The following is a 22,947-nucleotide window of genomic DNA, read 5'->3' on the forward strand; positions in this document are numbered from 1 at the left end:
CCGAGAACAAAATATGGGAACAAAGCTCACTGACATGGGTTTTGGCAGTAAATTTTTTTATGTGCATCACCAAAAGCACAGGCAACTAAAACAGAAATAAACAGGTAGGGCCTCATCAAACTAAAAAGCTATTGCACAGCAAAGAAAACAATAAAATAGGAGGTAACCTAAGAAATAGGAGAAAATATTTCCAAACCATATACCTGATAAGGAGTTAATATTCAAAATATATATTAAACTTCTACAACTCAACAGCAGAAACAAAATAAATAACAAGAAAATCAAACAATCTGACAAAAAAGTGGCCAAAGAATTTGAATAAACATTTTTCAAAGAAGATATACACTGATCTGCAGGTATGTGAAAAGGTATAAAGTCACTAATATCAGAGAAAACACAAAACCATAATGAATTATCACCCCACATCTTTTCATATGGCAATTATCAAAAGGAAAAGCCATAAGTATTGGTGAGATTATAAAGAAAGGGAGACAGTCTTACCCTGCTGATGTGAATTTAAATGGGTACAACTACTACGAAAGCAGTATGGCAGTCACTCAAAAAAATGAAATGTAGAAAGGCTTTTAGTGGCAGTCTGAAAAATTTCATCAAAAAACTGGTTTTCTAACAATATTTGGACATATTTCTAGTGCATGTCTATTTAAATGAATCGCTATAAGGAACACTATTCAGTTTACATAATTTTAAAAATCTATCGTCTTGTTTGAAACTCTAGGAATCCTATGTGTTAAATGTAATCTCCAATTTTATATTTGAAAAGTTAGAGATTTGTCTAAAATCAAACAAATAGAATCAGTAGGGGGCCAAAATCCCATATTTTGGCATCAAATCCTGGTTTTGTTTTACTTAGAATAGAAGATGCTATTATCCTCAGAATTCTCTTTGTGCTATTGTTAGGTAAAGCTATGCCCCTCTTTTTCTTTTTTCTTTGTTTTTCCTTCTTTTCTTCCTTCTCTAATTATTTATAATTCATTGGTGTTTACAAAGTACTCTCATACTCAGCATTTTTAATCCCCATGATGACTATATGGGAAAAATTTTATGCAGAGGAAACTGAGTCTTCCTGATGTTAAGTAACTTGATCAGAATCACACTGATAAGAATTATTTTTATCCCTTTTTGGATCCAGATCTCTTAACTACAAGTAGCATATTGTTTCTACCAAATTCTTGGTCATTTCCAAGATCTTACTAAGGTGGAAGCAATAACTCTGCTATTCTTTCAGGAAATATTTATGATCTCTCATAAACCTGACACTGTGATGGATGGATATGTAGTTTATGTGGATATACATGTAGTTACAGAAACCCAAAAGTTGTTTTTCTGTTAGAGAAAAGAATGCCCAAATAAGTAAAATACAGACTGAAAAGGGGACAGTCACAAATACAGAATAGAGATTGAAAATATTATTAAATAGTAATGATGTGGACATATATGCCAGATATATGATTGACGTTTGAAATTTGACTTTGAAAACTCTAGATGAAATGAGTACATTCTCAGAAGATAATATAATGATAAAACTGGCACAAATAGACATTTAATTGAATAGGTTAATAACTATTAAAGTTTTTGAAATCATCATCAAGCCAAGCATCTCAACAGTCCCCACCCTAAAAGAAGATAAAAGACAGTTTCAGTAACATCATACAAGAGTGCTAAGAATACTTTCTAAGGAGATAATTTTATACAGTCAGTTTCATAATAAGAATTAAGGAAAGTCTTGAAGCTTTTCATGGGACTGGTTTAACCTTGGTTCCATAATAGAATAAACTCAGTATTTATAAAGCAAAATATGGGTCTCATTTCATTTAAATATTATACTACTATATCTGTGTATGAAAAATAGTTTTTCCAAGAAATACCAAATCTTTGAATATCACAAAATCTGTCTCAACTATATTCCAATAAATTTTTTTAAAAGAGAAAAAATTCTGTCAACATGAATACTGTTTTAATTAACTGAAAGAGAAAAAATTACATGATTACGAATAGATGTAGCAAAAGTATTTATTTTTATAAGCTTATTACTTATTTATATTGAGATGTTTTTACTGCTAATAATGAACTATAGCCTCCTTAAATCTGTCAAGGTTATATATCAAAAAAAATACAAAGAACATGGAATTCAATGGACAAACTTTTACTCATTCTCTTTAAGATTATGAAGGAGCTGCTGCTGCTGCTGTTGCTAAGTCACTTCGGTCGTGTCCGACTCTGTGCAACCCCATAGACGGCAGCCCACCCGGCTCCCCAGTCCCTGGGATTCTCCAGGCAAGAACATTGGAGTGGGTTGCCATTTCCTTCTCCAATGCACAAAAGTGAAAAGTGAAAGTGAAGTCGCTCAGTCCTGCCCGACTCTTAGCGATCCCATGGACTGCAGCCCACCAGGCTCCTCCGTCCATGGGATTTTCCAGGCAAGAGTACTGGAGTGGGCTGCATTGCCGTCTCCGTTATGAAGGAGAGAAACCTGCTACGATTGCTACAAGAAAAGCAACAGATATAAAATGCATAAAAATAGGAAACAAAGAAATAAAACATCTATTGCACAGAATATTATCTATCAAAAAATCAAACAGAATCTACTTATACACCATCAATATCAGTAAGAAAAGTAAGCAAGATGTTCAAATACAAGATACTGAAAAATCAATGTGTTTATCATTACCAGATAGAAGCAGTTTGGAAAAAGATTTGGAATGGGCAAAAAGGATACTGCTCATAATACCAACAAAACTATAAATTATAATACTTAAGAATTATCCTGGAAAAATATGAATATCTGGGGCAATAGTTGTTGTTGCTGTTGTTGAGTCACTCAGTTGTGTCCAACTCTTTGTGACTGCATGGACTGTAGCCTACCAGGCTCCTCTTTCCATGGGATTTCCCAGGCAAGAATACGAGAGTCGGTTAGCATTTCCTTTTCCAGGAGATCTTCCCGACCCAGGGATTGAATCCGTGTCTCCTACATTCTTTACCTTTACAGGTAAGGTTTTAGGCAGGCAGGTTCTTTGCCACTGAACCACCAGGGGCAATGTTTAGATGGAGATAACCTAGATGTCTTGTGCTGGGGGAATAGCTAATTATGGAAGACATTGACTGGCATTCAGAAGCAATGAACTAGAAATACAAACAGTAACATAGTGTTAGGGCAAACATATGTAATAGAACGAAATGTATAGCATGATATTCTTTATGTGATAAAAAAATATGTGTCTAACAATCATCCAAAAACATTAATTTATTAGAGCAGTTTCCTGTGGTGGAGACGGTATGAATGTGAATATCAGAGATGATTGGAAAAGAGATAAACAAACAAACAAACAAAAAAAAAACTATAAAAATAGTAATAAACCTCAGTGTTGACAGAGCTATAAATTGAATTTTCTGATTAATTTAATTCACTGCATGTGAGTTTCAAACAAAGAAGGAAAACAAAAATTCCTTGAAAGTCCCTCTTAAGGTTTAATGATTAAAACTCAACAAAGAACATCACAGCTCATCAAATACACCATCTTCTTGTTTAACAGATGAGAAGATTTAACCCCAGAGGAATTCACTCAGTTGTCAAGGTCACACATTGTTAATGATTGGTCTTCCAGTTCCAGTTATGTTCTCTTTTCTGTCCTGTGTGACCTTTCTGCTTGAGGAATGTTCTTCTCATAAAAATGCCATCCCTTGGTGCCCTCAATGAATTTACATTTCCAACTTCATTAAATAAAATGCCACCCACCAGAGATGGATATCTGAGTTAAATGATTCTTTCATTGCACTGCAGAGGATTCAGTTATGAGAGTATGATTGAAAAAATAGTCTGGAACCAAAAAAAAATAAGTGTACAAGCAAGTATTAAGGATCAATTATCTAATAAAAACAACTCTGTTAATCACTTGAATGGAAATAGTAAAACATTTTAGGAAAGAGTTATGTTTTTCTGAATTGAGTCTTATGGTGAAGTGATTTTAATCTACTCAGGCCTTTTCCAGCCAAAGCCCACATGTCTTTGAGCTGGTTTACTTTTTAACACTCCCCATACCTTATCCCCTGTATTTGAGGTACCATCTCAACTTGATACCCATTACAGCTTCTAAGACTTACTGTCACCTTCTTTAAACAAAACAAAAAAATAATGTATTAATTACTGATTTAGTAGGAGTCATTACTATTAATTTTAGCAAGAGTTACTATTTATTCAGCCATTAAACTGTCTCAGGCATTTTAAGAAAAATGATACGAAATCATAATGACCATTAGATGAGAAAAATGAGCTTCAGGACCATTTAGTCACCTTCCCATCATCAGACAGATTAGTGATAGAGTTAGACCTTCAAGCCAAATCTGAAGCCTTATTCTGCACCACAATATACTGCATATTTTAATACTGATCAGAGACATTACAGATATATATCAAAACATGTCTGACCTTTCCTGATGCAACACTGGCAGTACATTTTCTACATCTGAAGAATCAATTTAAGATGCAACTGAATTCAGCTAGGAGGGTAAAAGTGAAAGTGAAAGTCTCTCAGTCGTGTCCAACACTTTGTGACCCAGTGGACTATGCAGTCCATGGAATTCTCCAGGCCAGAATACTGGAGTGGGTAACCTTTCCCTTCTCCAGGGGCTCTTCCTAATCCAGGGATCAAACCCAGGTCTCCCACATTACAGGAGGATTCTTTACCAGCTGAGCCACAAGGGAAGCCCAAGAATGCTGGAGTGGGTAGCCTATCCCTTCTCCAGGTGGTCTTCCTGACCCAGGAAACAAACCGGGGTCTCCTGCATTGGAAGTGGATTCTTTACCAACTGAGCTATCAGAGAAGCCCACGTGAGGGTAATGAGTGCAATACTATTTGACACAAAGGCAGAGTAACTTAAACTGGTGTACACAGTGTTGCTGACCTGTGTAAAATGAGGCACTGATGTTTCTAGCATCAGCAGAATGATACAAGATATTCAAAAGGCAATACTAATGATTAAAAGGTACCAGGCAACCCCTTATATGTCCCAAGGGATCTCATTCATCGGTGAGAATATAAAGGAACATAAACTTAAGGTCAAAGCTGAAGTGTTCTAACCAGATGGATATGTTGCCAGAAAAAGAGAGCTGACGCCATTGCAAACAGAGATCCATCAAGCAGAAAAATAAAGGGGCATTTTATGAACAGGGGCTGCTGGCTAGTGACTGGCATTCACCTCCGTGTTTCACCCATTCTTTCAACTTCCTGTCACTGGTGCTAGGGAAGGTCATCGCAAACCGTTGTTGTAAGGAGGAACTTGCAGTGTTTGTACAAAATATGGCTCCAGCAGATACAGACTCTGTAACATGACTCAGTCACTTTCTCTTAGACCCTGGAAATACTTTAAAATTCTCGGAAGTTCAGTTTTCTCTGCAGCAAAATGGAAATGATAAAGAATTCTTACTGACTTTGTGCATCTATGTATCTAAAATGAATCAGAGTATGTAAGCTTTTAGAGTTGCTTTTTAAAGTTACCCTCTGTTGTTACTGATGGTATCAGTAATACCACTAAAATGATGTGATAAAGAGGGAATAGGAAGAACAGAAAATGACTCTGACAAAATATTCAAAGAGAACAGAACTTTAAAAAATTCTTTGTGAGACTAACACCAAATCTTTTTTGGAAATACACCCAAGGCTGGTGAAGAAACGGCTATGAGCTAGGCTGTATGGTGCAGATGACAATGCTATAACAGGCTCTGTTGACTGAGCTTGAGGTAAAATTCTCTCAAATGTGGATTTAACCGGTGACTGACTATCCTTCTAACAGTCAAAGAGTATTTTAGAAAGTTAACTCATAAAATTTTCGGTGGCATGTGAATGGGTTCTAGGTGGCTAAGAGGGGAAGCATTTGAACCATGTCTAAAAGTAGTTCAGATATGTGCTCTATTGCCTCACAAACTGTGGAGCTGAAGGCTGAGGGAGGCACAGGGCTGCAGGGCCATAAAGAAAATCACCTCATGAAGGGTAGACTGAATTTATGCTGAATTGAAGGGCCTAAGTAATAGGATCTGAGAGTCAGAGAGAAAACGTGAGGCTGGACATTTCTCCATCTGGACAGTGTTCCTCCACCCTCTCCACTGAGGAATAACTGCATCCCAGGAATCAAAGTCCACAGACTTAGAAAAGCCAACAAGGGCCCTTGATGTTCTGATGTGAGTTGAGAGTTGATGTGGAATGGGAAGTAGCTATGGCTCCGCCTGCCTCTCAGGGACAGGTAAAAATATTACGACACTGTCTCTGAGCTTCTTGGGAACCCCAGGGGAGAGAGGGTGACCATAATTACCAGCCTGCTCATACAGCCTCAGTTTTCACAGGTGTTACTATTGTCTCATGGGGTGAGAGCCTCCTTTCACTCTCAAAAGTGTCCAGGTATGGATAATATAATATACAGTGCTTCCGATCAGCAGGAAGCATTGTACTTTCCATAGATCTTTTAAAATATCCAACTCTTTATGAGATTATCAAACATAACAAATCTTCACATCTCAAATATTCCTTAAACCCTTTCAGTAAGGCAATTTGCCTTCAAGGCAAATATTTGAGATGTGAAGATTTGTTATGTTTGATAATCTCATAAAGAGTTGGATATTTTAAAGATCTATGGAAAGCACAGTGCTTCCTGCTGATCGGAAGGTATGAGTTGGGTATATGAGATTAGGAAAATGATTATAATCGTGAGCCATAATCAGCCAAGTGAAATGTAGAAATTCTAAATGATAAATGCTATAGATATTCAGAGAGAAAGAGAAATTCAGTGTGGAAACTCACCTTTAAAAGGAAGACTATATACGAATTGGGGCAAAGCCTTAATTGCTCAGGCACACTTGCGAGGAATAATGGGGCGAGGGTGGACTAGGAAAGGAATATCTTTAGGTATAGAATGGAAAATGATGCTTGAACCTGAATCTCTCAGAACCTACTTCTTAGTCTAGCTCAGTCTCAGGACCCTTGAAAATGGGGAAAGCCAAGAACTGATTTCAAGTAGTATATGCTTTTTCATCTCTAGTTCATTCCATTCAGTACTGAGTAAAAGAGTCTTCCACTGAGTTACCTATGGGTATTCTGAACTTAGCATACTATGGTTAATTTACTGGTTCCCAAATCTAAAACCTCTAGTTCTCAAAATATATTAACATTAGTTTTTGACTATTTCCAATTTTTGAAGCATCACAGACATTTAATTCTACTCTAAGACTGAATAAATAAACAGAAAGTGAAAGTGATATTCACTCAGTAGTGTCTGACTCTTTGCCACCCAATGGACTATACAGTCCATGGAATTCTCCAGGCCAGAACTGGAGTGGGTAGCCTTTCCCTTCTCCAGGGCATCTTCCCAACCCAGGGATTGAACCCAGGCCTCCCACATTGCAGATGGATTCTTTACCAAGTGAGCTATCAGGGAAACAGACATGAAGATTATTTATTCACTATTATTTTGCCAAATTTTCATTGCAGTGGAGTTGGATTATCTTAGGCTGATCAGAGTACTGACTGGTTTTATTATATTTTGATTTATAGAGTACTGACTGGAAGAGTACTGACTGGTTTTATTATATTTTTATTTACTTATAAAAGAAAAAAATAATTGCTTAAGAAATACAGGTGCTCTTGATGACAAAAGCTTTCATACTTTGTGGTCCATGATGTAATAAAGGAGATTAGGTATCAGCTAAATAGAGACAGATAGATCTAGGTTTTCATCATAGCTTCAGGTCTGTTCTCTGTGTGCTCTTTGACATTCGTTCAATATCTCTTCACCTTGATTTCTCTTTCTGAACAAATTATATATAAGGAATAAATCACATATATTTATAATAACTAGCACTGTGATAGCATGTAGTAACCACTCAACAAGTGGGTCAGAACACATTCATTCCCTTTACCCTGATCAATATGAATCAAAATTAATAAATTTGAATTTTTTTGTTTTGTTATGCTATGTTAATTTAACAGAAAAGAAAAAAAAAAGACATGTTTCATAACTTTATGATCCAGTCTCAGCTATTTAAATATCACCAAGTGCCTTGAGCTAGATGAATGAGTCCCTGAGGTATAACGCTCTAACTGATGCATTAGAGATTTCTGTACCATGCACATTATATACTACTAACATCTGCAAAAACATTCAGATAGACACCAATGGATTTTTGCATTTGTAAGAACTTTAAAATATTAGACTATTTAATAGCTTTTATCAAGACTGATTATTTAATATTGTGAATATGGGCATGGGAAACATACCCTTTTAATAAAGACAATAAGACAATAAGAAAGAAATGTTTCAATGCTAACTACTTATCTTGGAAAAGGCAGTCAGAGCGACTACTGAAATGAAAGTGGGCCTTATGATGCCCTTGATCCACCTTTGGAAGCAGGCCCATTTGCTGTTGGAATCAAGCAACATTTAAAAAAAAAAAACCTACCCTGAACTGTGTATCAGTTTATAATTTAGAAAGCTTATTTCTTCACAATCCTTTTGGTTGGAAAACTTATTTTAATAATAATAGGCCCCATTATATGGATGAATACGGTGACTCAGAGTTTGCACATTGGGAAAGACCTTGATTCTGGGAAAGATTAAAGGCAAAAGAAGAAAGGGGTGGCAGAAGATGAAGTGGTTAGATAGCGACACTGACTCAATGGACTTGACTTTGAGCAAACTCTTGGAGAGAGCGGAAGACAGAGGAGCCTGGCATGCTGCAGTCTCCAGGGTCACAAAGAGTGGGACATGACTCAGTGACTGAACAACAACAAAAGTGACCCAATAAACAAGTCAAATTATGCTTATTTTATGTATAATTTATATGACTCTGAAACCCTAGTTGACACATAATAATGATAGTACTGTTCTGAGATTTTTTTTTAATTGGGTAATATATATATCCAGTATATGATCAATACATGTTTTCCCCTTCCCAGCATAATGAAATGATGAATATCAAACATCAAAGATAGGCTTGAAGGAGTCACAATTTGAACAAGTCATTATCCTGAAACTCTTCAAATAGATGCTATGATGTTATCCCGTGTATAATGGCAAGCCCGTATGTTGTAACAGAATCATTGGTATCTTTCTATTTAAATGGAATGCTTATATGAAGGAGGCCTGCTAAGTATCCTTTGCATATGTGACAACACTGTATCTTTTTAGGAGTGTCTTTGCATTGAACCTAAATGACTCTTGGGTATAGCTAAGAGAGCATTGAATTTAGAAGGAAGGCTCCAGTCCCTAATACTGAATCTATCAGCAACTTAATTTGTGTGATAGGTGACAAATTCCCACTCTGCAGTACTCAGCCTTTGCCTCTGTGTGCTCACCTTTGCATTAACAAAAACCTAATTAAAATATTTTGTTTAGTCTAGTGAGTCTTATGGACAAAATAGTCCAGGACAGAAGAGCTCTATCCAGGACTCCTGAGAGAAAGGTTGAATAAAAGAGGATAAAATAGCAGATAAGATTGGAATAGTGTTCATATAGCTACCAATTTTGTAGTCGTTATACTTATTTATTTAATTTTGTTACACTTTTTTAGCAAGCCTAGGATTTTCTTTGACCTCCTAGGTAATTAGACAATATGATTACAATTACTTCCCTGCTCTTAAATCATTCTATATAGTTGGGTAAATCAGTTCTTTTATCACGAACTCAAATTGTCAATCTGAAATAAGAATAGTGATACTAAACACCAAGGACTATTTTATATTTGTATCTTACAGTTCCTACAACTATGTCTATCACAAAGCAAATCGTCAGTAATTTCCTTTGTGGATAAAATAATCAATGAGTCAATGTATGAATGAATGAATTGATGGAGAGATGAATAAATGTATGTCACCCTTACTACCTTCATGGCAGGGTTGTAAAGATAATAAAATATAACCTCTGGTAAAATTTACCCTAAATTAGAAGGTGCAAGATCCATGTGAGATATTTCAAATACTCAGATGGGGTTGAATATATCTCTTACTCTGGTAGAAGACCTAATCGTGTACCTGACACATAAAGGCCCCCTTATTTTCCTAAATTTCAACTAACATTCAAGGGCTTTCATTCAAGTGCACTTGGCTCTATCTCCTTTCTGAGCTCTTAGGGAATATGTTTGCCCAATGTCATTGAGTATCAAATTACCCTTTGTTTCAGGCTATGAATGTGTCCTTGGAAAATTCCATAAATTAATAACTCAAATAGATTTCCAGCCTATGCTCTTGGATGATTTAATTGATATTATTTTGAACATAAGTTTTCATTGTACATCAAGGCTGTATATTTTCACCCTGCTTATTTAACTTATATGCAGAGTATATCATGTGAAATGCCAGGCTACATGAAGCACAAGCTAGAATCAAAATTGCCGGGAAAAGTATCAATAACTTCAGATACACAAATGACACCACCCTTATGGCAGAAAGCAAAGAACTAAAGAGCTTCTTGATGAATGTGAAAGAGGAGAGTGAAAGAATTGTCTTAAAACTCAACATTTGGAAAACTAAGATCACAGTATCTGGTCCAATCACTTTGTGGCAACTAGATGAGGAAACAATGGAAACAGTGAGAGACTTTTTGGGGGGTGGCTGAAAAATCACTTAGATGGTGACTGCAGCCATGAAATAATTAAAAGACACTTGCTCCTTGGAAGAAAAGCTATGACCAACCTAGACAGTATATTAAAAAGCAGAGACATTACTTTGCCAACAAAGTTCCATCAAGTCATAGCTATGGTTTTTCCAGTAGTCATGTATGGATGTGAAAGTTGGACTATAAAGCAAGCTGAGTGCCAAAGAATTAATGTTTTTGAACTGTGGTGTTGGAGAGGACTCTTGAGAGTCCCCTGGACTGCAAGTAGAGCCAACCAGTACATCCTAAAGGAAATCAGTTCTGAATATTCATTGGAAGGATGCTGAAGCTGAAACTCCAATATTTTGGCCACCTGACGTGAAGAAGTGACTCATTAGAAAAGAACCTGATGGTGGGAAAGATTGAAGGCAGGAGGAGGAGGGGACAACAGAGGATGAGGTGGTTGGATGACATCACCAACTCAATTGACATGAGTTTGAGTAAGCTCCAGGAGTTGGTGATGGACAGGGAAGCCTGGTGTGCTGCAGTCCATGAGGTCATGAAGAGTCGGACATGACTGAGTGAGTGAACTGAACTGAACTGAACTGTCATTGCTCCACTCCTTTAATACAGGACAGAAAGGCTGGGAGCAAAGATTTGGTGTGATGGACAAGAAGTAAGGCATGTCTTGGAGTAAGAGACACTCAAGTTGAAACTTGGTTCAGCCATGTTCTACCCATATGATCTTGGGCAAAGTATATTGTCCAGGTATATTTCTCTTCTGTTTCATTCCCATTTCTAAATAACCAAGGAGTGATACATACTCATGGGGTTCTAAATATTAACTGAGAATATTTTTATAGCACCTATAATATGCTAGACAACTGAAATATGTTATTTCCTTTTTCTTATCACTTGCTTAACTACTTCTAAAAATCTCATTTGTTTTCGTGTGATGCAAATATTTAAATAAATACTATATAGTGGACAGTGTGCTAGATGCTATGTAAGGTTCAGTGGTGAGTTAGAAAAAGAGTCTTTCAATGGTCCTCAGAATTAAGTTGGAGGTAATATAAATAATTTAGTATAATGTAGATAGACAGAAGTGTAATGTCCCTGTTGTGAAAATGTAGAAAAAATTAATTATGCCTAGGGTAATTAGGAATTTTTCATGGACAATATCACATTTACATTTGCCTTTAGGGAGACTGAACATAATTTTGATAGAATGAATGAAAAGGAACATTTGTGACTGAGGCAGAGCATAAAACATATGAAAGATACAAATACTGTCAGGAAATTGTGAATGGTGTAATTTGGCTGGGATATAGAGATTCATAAAAAAGTATTGTAGAAGATGGGGACAATCTGTAATGTGGGAAAAAGTCATGGAAAAATTGGGACACTATTTTTGGAAATTTATGCTTACAGTTACTTCTCTATGTATAAATTTACACTACTCTACCCAACAAATCTATACACTGACAAGATCCAAGTTCTCTGTCTAAGGCAGTGCACACCAGGTTCACAGAGGTTTTGCGGTCTCCAGATTTGAAAGCCCTTCTTTTTCTATGTCCATAAAACCAATGGTGTTACATGTACAATGCAGCAGTATTTCTCTCTGAGATAAATCTTCTGTATCTTAATACTTCTATTACAAAAGGGACCACTGAACATAATAACCCCACATTAAGGCTGTTAGGCTGTTTTGTTTGATGTTGATAGCTTCTCTTTAGAATATCATCTCTTTTCTCTTATAGTCATTATAGAGGATCACCCAACTTAATACCAGGGGGATAACATTTCTAACTGAACTCCTGGTGTTCTTCCATGGATTAAAAAAGAAAAATTAATCATATTGAGATTACTTGTGAATTCTTGGATAGGTCTCTTATTTGTGATTTACTCAGATTATGTATCAGTGGGGACATAATTAGCTATGTAGTCAATTATTTTCAGGAATCTGGATGCTTCTGGTTATGTCTGGGTCCCAAAACAGGCTTATACCCCAATATTCAGGTTTCTGGGTAGTGTGGGCTATAATTATATTGCATTTCTGATCCATGGATCTTTGTTTTGAGTTCTCCATGTGGGACAGAGTTGAATGATATTGTTAATTTTCCATGTTTTTATGAGGCCATATAGTTAAATCCATGAGCTGGATGAGGTCAGGGATGGGTTGGGATTGATTATTATGAAAATTGGCCAGAAGCTCTTTTTTTCCCTCCTATAAAACAGATATATTTACAAAGTAATAAGCAAGTAGAAAATAATTGCATTCTATTACAAAGTCAATGTCTTTTACCTGATGTGGTTTATCAGTTCAGTTCAGTTGTGTTACTCAGTCGTGTCTGACTCTTTGTGGTGCCATGGACTGCAACATGCCAGGCTTCCCTGTCCATCACCAACTCCCTGAGCTTACTCAAACTCACGTCCATTGAGTCGGTGATGCCATCCAACCTTATCATTTTCTGTCATCCCCTTCTCCTCCTGCCTTCAACCTTTCCCAACATCAGGGTCTTTTTCAATAAGTCAGTTCTTCGCATCAGCTGGCCAAAGTAGAACACCATTTGTGAGTGATAATAGTATATAATAAGTCTAGAAAGGTCAGGAGTATCATTTTGGTAGTAGAATTAAATACAAATTCATTGTATGGGGGAGCTTGTCTCTTGGTGAACAGTTTTTATACCCTCATGTATAATATCAAAGTGAATATTTTCCAAAGGTAACATGTTTGCAGATAACCCTGAGTATTTATCTAAACCTCTTAACTAACAAAGAGAAACCTAAGGCAGTGGGTTAAGAACAGAATAACAGACTACTGTGCATTTCCATGTAGAGTGATACTGAAAGTCAAGCAGACAGTTCAAGGAAGGTTTTAGTTTGAATTTAGGTACAAAGATAAAATGACATACCTGTGCACATATAATAGCAAGCAGATTAAAGCAAAAACAGCAGAGTCTAAGAGATTAAGGTGTTGCCGCATTTACTTCCTATAGAACATACTCAGCTTTAGATAATACACGGAGATATATGGGAAGAATATCAAGATATTCCAGGTATTACAATGGTATCTTACAGGACCCAGGGGAATATACACTAAGTAACTGAAGAGGTTTCACTTTGAATACTTGATTTAGGGGTTATAAAGAGTATATAGATTTGCTTGGAACCTATTTATGTATTAGGTGTTGCATTAGGGGAAATTAGGGTGAATGCTTCCACAGTGATGACATGGGTCTTGCCTCAGCAAGGTGAAAGGCAGGAAATTAGTTGCTCAGTTGTGTCTGATTCTTTGTGACCTCATGGGCTATAGCCTGCCAGGCTGCTCTGTCCATGGGATTCTCCAGGCAAGTATACTGGATTGGGTAGCCTCTCCCTTTTCCAGGGGATCTTCTCAACCCAGGGGTCGAACACGGGTCTCCCACATTTCAGTTAGATTCTTTAATGTCTGAGCCACCAGAGAAGCCCACAGGGTAAATGTTTCCGCAGTGATAACATGGGTTTTGCCTCAGCAAGGTGGAAGGCAGGTAATTATAGCAGTATTCTCCCACAGTCTCACATACCTCCAAAGAAAGCATCATGTTCCAGACATTTTAGTCAGATGTTCAAAGTGTTACCCACTTGGGAGAAACAGGTTCAACATATGAAGGGGCAAAATAGGGAAGGGCAAGGAGAGGAGAGAACTTGATCTTCCTACAAGGCAGTATATAACACATATTACCTAGATAGTATATAGGCTGATATATTCAGTTATATGACAGTACTGGGGATCTTCGAGTCATAATCATTTATGATGTAATGTTTAAGCAAAGCACAAGGAATACAGCAATGATAATTCAAGGGTGATGAATTTATTGAAACATGTATAATATCATATTAAGAAACAAATCGCCAGTCCAGGTTTGATGCAGGATACAGGAAGCTTGGGGCTGATGCACTGGGATGACCCAGAGGGATAGTATGGGGAGGGAGGTGGGAGGGGGGTTCAGGATTGGGAACACGTGTACACCCATGGCGAATTCATGTTGATGTATGGCAAAACCAATACAATATTGTAATTAGCCTCTAATTAAAATAAATAAATTTAATTTTAAAAAAAGGAAAAAAAATTTGAGTAGATGAGCCAACATTGCTTTCTAAAACAAAATCAAGAGGCGCTCTGTTAAAGACCACCAGCAATGGACAGTCTAAATCAGAATTTACAGGTTGAGGACAAATGCCTACAGTCAGGGCTCCAGAATGTATAGGTTGGCCATAAGATGTTATGGAAAAATCCTAATGAAGTTTTTGGCCCACCCTATGTGTTAATATAGTATGGTGTGTATAGATTAATAAGCAATAACACTTGTTTATTGACACTGTTTTATATTCCGGGAAGATAGCAGTGTAAAAAAAAAATAAAAGAAGAGAGAGAGACAAACTCCTTCTCATTATGTACAAAAAATATTAGATAATTTTAAGTGCTAAAGAGAAATGCAAAGTAGTCAAAGTAAGGTGAGGGGAGGTGGGTCCCCCATTTGAATGTGGTAGCCTTTGAAGATTTTACATCTTCAGAGCATTTAAGGAAAGAACTGAAGGAGGTAAGAAAGCTACATAAATATCTCAGGAAACATTTTAATTAAAGGGAACAGGAAGAACAAATTCTTCAAACTGAGTCAGCCTGTTGTTTTGCTCACCGAGGAGTTTGATGTGGTCATAGCAGAATGAGCAGGGAGAAAGGCTAAGGAAATAAAGCCTGAGAGTAAAAGCGGGGGAAGCAGATGAAGCAAGTTCCTGTTAGAAATCTGTCTGAAACTCTGAACAAGCCGAGAAATCACTAGAGTGTTTCTAGCCAAGACTTGATACGACCCGACAAGAGAGCTCTGGCCAATGTACTTAAAACAGGCCACTGAGAGCAGAGACAACGGTGATCCGGCAAGATTATGATAATAATTCAAGTAAGAGAAATGGTTGCCTGGAACTGGATGTTAACAGCAGAAATGGGAAGAAGTGGTCACATTCATAACAGCACTATATATGTTTAGGGCAGGCTTCCCTGCTGGCTCAGATGGTAAAGACTCCACCTTCAATAAGGGAGACCTGGGTTTGATCCCTGGGTTGGGAAGATCCCCTGGAGGAGGGCATGGCAACCCACTCCAGAATTCCTGACTGGAGAATGCCCATGGACAGAGAAGTCTGGTGTAGTGCATGGGCTCGCAGAGAGTCAGACATGACTGGACGACTAAGCACAGCACATGTTCCAGCAGGATCTGAGAGGACTGGTGAAATAATTGGCTAGAGAGCATAATGGAAATAAAGGGACCAAAAGTAAGTTTGTGATTTGGAACCTGAATAACTTAAAGAATGAAGTGCTTCTTGACTTGGATGAGATGTAAAGGGGTGGAGGAGGACAGGTGGGTTTGAACAGAATTTTGTTGTAGGCGTGTTAAATGTAAAATGTCATCTAAGTGTAGCTGGTGCATAGGTGGTAGGCTATGACATAAGACACCAGTGAAATCTGTCTGTCAAGCAAAGCTGAGTTATTTTAAACAATACTGTCAGAAGTGAGAATAGCACTTGGGCAAGGTCTTACTACTCTCTGAATTGGGGACATTAAGGAGGGCATATATACAGCCTTGAAGTCTTGACTTGAATGGTATAAGGTGAATATTTTAATAGAGCTATTGGTTGGGAATGGGCCAAATTAATACTTTTTTTGGGGGGGGGTTGAGATTTTTATCAAATGCTACTAATCTTGTGATATTTTGGTCGGCACCACATTTTGGTATAGTGGGTTGTCAGTTGAATATTTTGCACACTTTGTGGAATTATTTATTCAGTTTGGTTGCATTTCAACTGTATACAAAACTATAATGCCCAGCTTTATTAAGATCTTGTCTGACTCTTTGCGACTCATAGACTGTAGTTGTGTCCAATTCTTTGCGACCCCATAGACTGTCACCTGCCAGGCTCCTCTGTCCATGGGGATTCTGCAGGTAAGGATATTGGGTTGCCATGCCTTCCTCTAGGGGATCTTCCCAACCCAGGGATCTCAAACCCAGGTCTCACACATTGCAGGCAGATTCTTTATCAGCTGAGCTACCAGGGAAACCCTGTTAAGGTCTTACTGACATATAAAAATTGTCTATATTTAAAGTATATCACTTGATGTTTTAAAATTCATATACATTGTGAAATGATTAACTCAGTAATGTTAATTAACATATCCATCTTCTCACATATTAGCATTTCTGTGTGTGTTATATATGTGTGTAGTGACAAGATTTAAGATCTTAAGTTTAGCAAATTTCCATTATACAATACATATTGTGAATTGTCCTCACCATGCTACACATTAAATCTCCAGAATTTAATGTCTCCTGTAACTGAAACTTTGTACCCTTTGACCAAAAATGTAGTGTCATAACCTATTCCCTCAAGCTCTAGACAGCCACTATCTTACTGTCTGCTTTTATGAATTTGACTATTTTAGATCCAACATATAAGTGAGATCATAGAATATTTCTCTTTCTATGTTCTGTTTATTTCCTTTAGCATAATATCTTCCAGCTCCATCCATGTTGTGGGAAATGGTAGGAATTCCTTAAAAAAAAAAAAAACTGATAGTTTTCTTTATTTGCATATACATCTCTTACATGCTGTAAGTCATTCATCTGTTAAATGGAATTAGGGTTGCTTTCATATTCTGTCCATGGTAAATGATGCTGCCAGGAACATGGGAGTGCAGATAGCCCTTCAAGATTCTGATCTCTATTCCTTTGGATATATGCCAGCAAATGAGATTGCTAGATAAGACGGTAGTTTACTTTTAATTTTTGAGCAACCTCCATACTCATTTACCACAATAATTGTATTAATTGACTTTCTCTCCAACAGTGTATAAGCATTGCCCTTTCTGCACATCCTCGCCAACACTTTTTACATTTTGTCTTTTTGATAGTAGATATCCTAACAGGTGTGAGGTGATAGCTCATTGTACTTTTGATTTGCATTCCCCTGATAGAATGGGCAGGGAAAGAGCTGTGTACTTAAAACAGTTTTAAGCGTTAGCAAGAGAAGGCAATGGCACCCCACTCCAGTACTCTTGCCTGGAAAAGCCCATGGACAGAGGAGCCTGGAAGGCTGCAGTCCATGGGGTCGCTGAGGGTCGGACACAACTGAGTGACTTCACTTTCACTTTTCACTTTCATGCATTGGAGAAGGAAATGGCAACCCACTCCAGTGTTCTTGCCAGGAGAATCCCAGGGACGGGGGAGCCTGGTGGGCTGCCGTCTATGGGGTTACACAGAGTCGGACACTTCTGAAGTGACTTAGCAGTAGCAGCAGCAAGAATCCTTAGTTTGAGGTTGTCACTTGAAACAGTCCTTTGGTGACTAGATGTCAACTTAACATCACTTTATAATTGAGACACCTAGATCTAAGAATAAGCACAATGGGTTCCAAAACTGAATGACGGAAATGGCAATCCACTCCAGTATTCTTGCCTTGGAAATCCCATGGACGGAGGAGCTTAGTGGGCTACAGTCTGTGGGGCTGAGAAAGAGTCACTACTTGGCAACTAAACAACCACGGTCCCTGGAAGGTCCTTTCCATTGAAGCTCCAGGCTAATCTTTCTCTGAGGCCTTTTAGAAAAGATGAAATCTCTGGGTTTCAAATTGTGAAGAGTTGTTTTTGTTTATTTGTTCTTTTTTTTTTTATAAGATGTTGAGAAAAAACTGTATGTCTTGGTAATAAGACTGAGTGCACTGAGAGGGTCCTCTGTAATGATAACATGTTAGCCTGTAATAAGGGAGTGTCCAGGAATGATCGAAGTACTTCAAGAGAGCGGAAATTCTTAGTTCATAAGAAAAGAGTAGATGGACTTCCAGTAGAATTGATGCTATGGTCATTAAAGTCAAAATGAACTTTAGGCCAAGGAAGTTCAAGAGTTTCTGAAAGTTTGACTCATTATATTTTTGTGCATCTGCAGGTGAAATTCACACAACCAAAGTCACCATTTTAAAATGAACAGTTCAGCAGTTGCAACATGTTGACAGTGTTGTAGAACCATCACCTCTGTCTAGCTTCAAAGTATTTTCACCACTTCCAACAGAGACCTTATATCCATTAAGCACTAAGCAATCACTTCTCCTTCCCCCTTTCCTCAGCCCTTGGCAACCACTAATATGCCTTCTGTCTCTATGGATTCATCTATTCTATATATTTCATATAAATGGAATCATATATGACCTTTTATGTCTTGCTTCTTTCACTTTGCTTAATTGTATTGAGGTTCATTCACATGGTAGTATGAATCAGAATTTAATTTCTGTTGTAGTTGAATAATTTTCATTGTAAGGACATACATACCACATTTGGCTATCCATTCATCCATAGATGGATACTGGATTGTTTTTACTTTTTGCCTATTGAAAATAATGCTGCTATGAACATTCATATAAATAGCACTATATGAATACCTGTTTGCAATTCTTTTGAGTGTATGCTTATTAACATAAGCTTGATAATTTTTTTTTTTCCTTAAAAACAACTTTAGTAAAATGAGTGCTTCTGTCTTTAGATAGCTTGGGCCTAGGTAAGAAAGGAAAGTTAGGCAATTATTTTTCTTTGCTGTACTATGAAAGCTGTGGATTTCTAACAAAGAAAAGCCTTCCTCTCTCTTGAGAATAGATACACAATAACCTAAACAAATCTTTGGCCTATCTGGGGAAATAATATAAAATCCTTTGATTGTAAGCAATCAAACATCATCAAGATTTCAGCTCCACCTTTAAAGTTCTGTCAGCTTTGTATTACAGGCAAGTAGAATATGTACAGGAGAAGGCAATGGCACCCCACTCCAGTACTCTTGCCTGGAAAATCCCATGGATGGAGGAGCCTGGAGGGCTGCAGTCCATGGGGTCGCTGAGGGTCGGACACGACTGAGCCACTTCACTTTCACTTTTCACTTTCCTGCATTGGAGAAGGAAATGGCAACCCACTCCAGTGTTCTTGCCTGTAGAATCCCAGGAATGGCGAGGCCTGGTGGGCTGCTGTCTATGGGATCACACAGAGTCGGACACGACTGAAGTGACTTAGCAGCAGCAGCAGCAGAATATGTACTCCAGTGTTCTTGCCTGGAGAATCCCAGGGACGGGGGAGCCTGGTGGGCTGCCGTCTATGGGGTCACACAGAGTTGAACATGACTGAAGCGACTTAGCAGGAGCAGCAGAATATATGCTGGGGCTTCCCTGGTGGTGCTAGTGGTAAAGAACCCACCTGCCAATGCAGGAGACATAGGAGATGTGGGTTTGATCCCTGGGTTGGGAAGATCCCCTGGAGGAGGGCACAGCAACCCACTCCAGTATTCTTACCTGGAGAATCCCATGGGGAGAGGAACCTGTCTGGCTCCAGGCCATGGGTTCACAAAAAGTTGGACATGACTTGGCAATTAAACAACAACAAATATTTATATCGAAATATTTTACTTATACATAACTAACCTAGGAAAATTGAATTTCTCTACTGATTTGTCAGACATTTATTTCCTGTAAGTGGGTAAATAAAAAGAGCTGTCACAATAATTTTTAGTAAATAAAAATTTGGAGAAAGAGAAACTATTCATATTGTCCCTTTTTTTTACAAGTAAGTAGGAAATCTTTGTACTAACAAAGAAAGTCTAGACATAAAAGATATCTTAACCATTTTATTATTCTGCATTTGCCATTAGAAATAATTTGTTGAAGGAGAAAATGCATGAACATGCCAGTAATATCCAAAGGCAAATACAGTTATAGGGAATATTTTTAAAATATATAGCATTGAAATCGTGATCATTAGGAACTTTTAACTTTTTTCAAAACTAAAGATTTTTTTTGTTAGAATGATTCAAGATTATGCCAAAAGACATATAACATAGTGTGCGGTATTTCTGCAATCCAAGCAGAGATTAATTTAATCATTATGCAGAAACAGTTTAATTTTACTTCATATGGAGATTGTCCATTTAACAATATACAATAAGACATTCATCAGCTTATTTTTATTCACATATAGTCAGATTGTTTTAGACTGAATTGTGCCCCTCAAATTTCTACAGTGGAACCCTAACCCCCAATGCAACTATATTTGGAATAAGAAAGTAATGAAGGTTAAATGAGGTCATAAAGGTGGGTCCCTAATCTAAAAGGACTACTGTCCTTAAAGAGAAATCCAGAGAGCTTGCTTTCTCTTTCCACCATGAAATCATCATAAAGATTCAGCAAAAAGGCAGCCATCTCTTACTCAGACAGAGAGCTCTCATTAGAAACAGAATTCTTCTGGAACTTCCATTTTGGATTTTCTAGCCTCCAGAACTGAGAGAAAATAAATTTTTCTTACTTAAGCCACGCCGTCTATGGTATTTTGTTATGGCAGTCCAAGAACATTAATATACACACATCTAAATGGCAGAAGTTGTATATATACATATATACAGCATATATATACAATGGAATGCTGCTGCTGCTGCTGCTAAGTCGCTTCAGTCGTGTCCGACTCTGTGTGACCCCATAGACGGCAGCCACCAGGCTCCCCCATCCCTGGGATTCTCCAGGCAAGGACACTGGAGTGGGTTTCCATTTCCTTCTCCAATGCATGAAAGTGAAAAGTGAAAGTGAAGTCGCTCAGTCATGTCCGACTCTTCGCGACCCCATGGACTGCAGCCTACCAGGTTCCTCCATCCATGGGATTTTCCAGACAAGAGTCCTGGAGTGGGGTGCCATTGCCTTCTCCACAATGGAATGTTACTCAGCCATAAAAAGGAACACCTTTGAGTCAGTTTTAGGAACCTAGAGCCTAGTGTACAGAGTGAAGTGAATCCGAAAGAGAAAATACATGTGTTAATGCGTATACATGAATCTAGAAAGATGGTACCGATAAACCTATTTGCAGGGCAGCACAGGAGACATCGACATAGAGAACAGGCTTGTGGACACAGTGCAGGAAGGAGAGGGAGGGAAAAATAGGAAGAGTAACATCGAAACATACACATTACCATATGTAAAATAGAGAGCCCGTGGGAATTTGCTGTATGACGCAGGGAGTGCAAACCCGGTGCTCCGTGACAACCTAGAGGGGTGGGATGGGGTGGGAGGTGGGAGGGAGATTCAGGAGGGAGGGAACACATATATACACCATGGCTGATTCATGCTGATGTATGGCAGAAACTAATGCAATATTGTAAAGCAATTATCCTCCAATTAAAAAAATAAAAACCAAAACTAAACCCTTCTTAATTTTAGAGTGAAAACAAAATTAATTTTATCACATATGTAATACAACAACACATATATTTAATTTATCATCTTAATAAACCATAAACAAACAGGCAGATCGTATTCACTATCTTATACTTTGGGTAACTATTCTATATGTTTTTTTTTCTAAACTAAATTAAATCAGTTGAGTCGGTTCATAGATTATTTCATTGTCAGGAAAATAACATAAAATATGATTTATAAAGTAATACATACATAAATCAAATTTTAAAATATTCTTGAAATAGCTTCGAAAGCTCTAAGTATTTAACTTCTTGTCCAATAACTAGGAAGTGTTTTCTTCCCAGTTACCATTTTGGGGTATAAAATTATCACCTTAAAAGGTACATTTTCTTCCTTCTGCAAGGAAAGGAGAAGGCTGACTTTTAGAAAAGCCATGTTAAGACAGATACCCAAAAAAAGAGTTTTTTCTAGAACTGATTTAATAGTAACTCAGTTCCTTGATTATTTCATTAAATTATCCAGTCAATAAATTGGTACTTATTAATCCCTGGAGGGGCTTCCTCTGTGGCTCAGGTGGTAAAGAATCTGTCTGCAATGTGGGAGACCTGGGTGCGATCCCTGGGTTGGGAAGATCCCCTGAGAAGGGAATGGCTACCCACTCCAGGATTCTGGCCTGAAATTCATGGAGAATTCCATGGACTGTATAGTCCATGGGGTTGCAAAGAGTCGGACACGACTGAGAGACTTTCACTTTTTCTTTCAATCCCTGGGGCATGGAGCTGAAAGAGGGAGATCTCATGTATTACGCAAAGTCATCTTTCTTTTTGGCAGATAGGACAATGAATCTCTTCATAAGATTTTTCTCCATTTTCTAATTTTTTTTTTTTTTTTTTTTTCTCTAATTTTATTTTATTTTTAAACTTTACATAATTGTATTAGTTTTGCCAAATATCAAAATGAATCCGCCACAGGTATACATGTGTTCCCCATCCCGAACCCTCCTCCCTCCTCCCTCCCCATACCATCCCTCTGGGCCATCCCAGTGCACCAGCCCCAAGCATCCAGCATCATGCATCGAACCTGGACTGGCAACTCGTTTCCTACATG

This window comes from Bos mutus, chromosome 29, assembly GCF_027580195.1.
Source record: "Bos mutus isolate GX-2022 chromosome 29, NWIPB_WYAK_1.1, whole genome shotgun sequence".
Taxonomy (NCBI): domain Eukaryota; kingdom Metazoa; phylum Chordata; class Mammalia; order Artiodactyla; family Bovidae; genus Bos; species Bos mutus.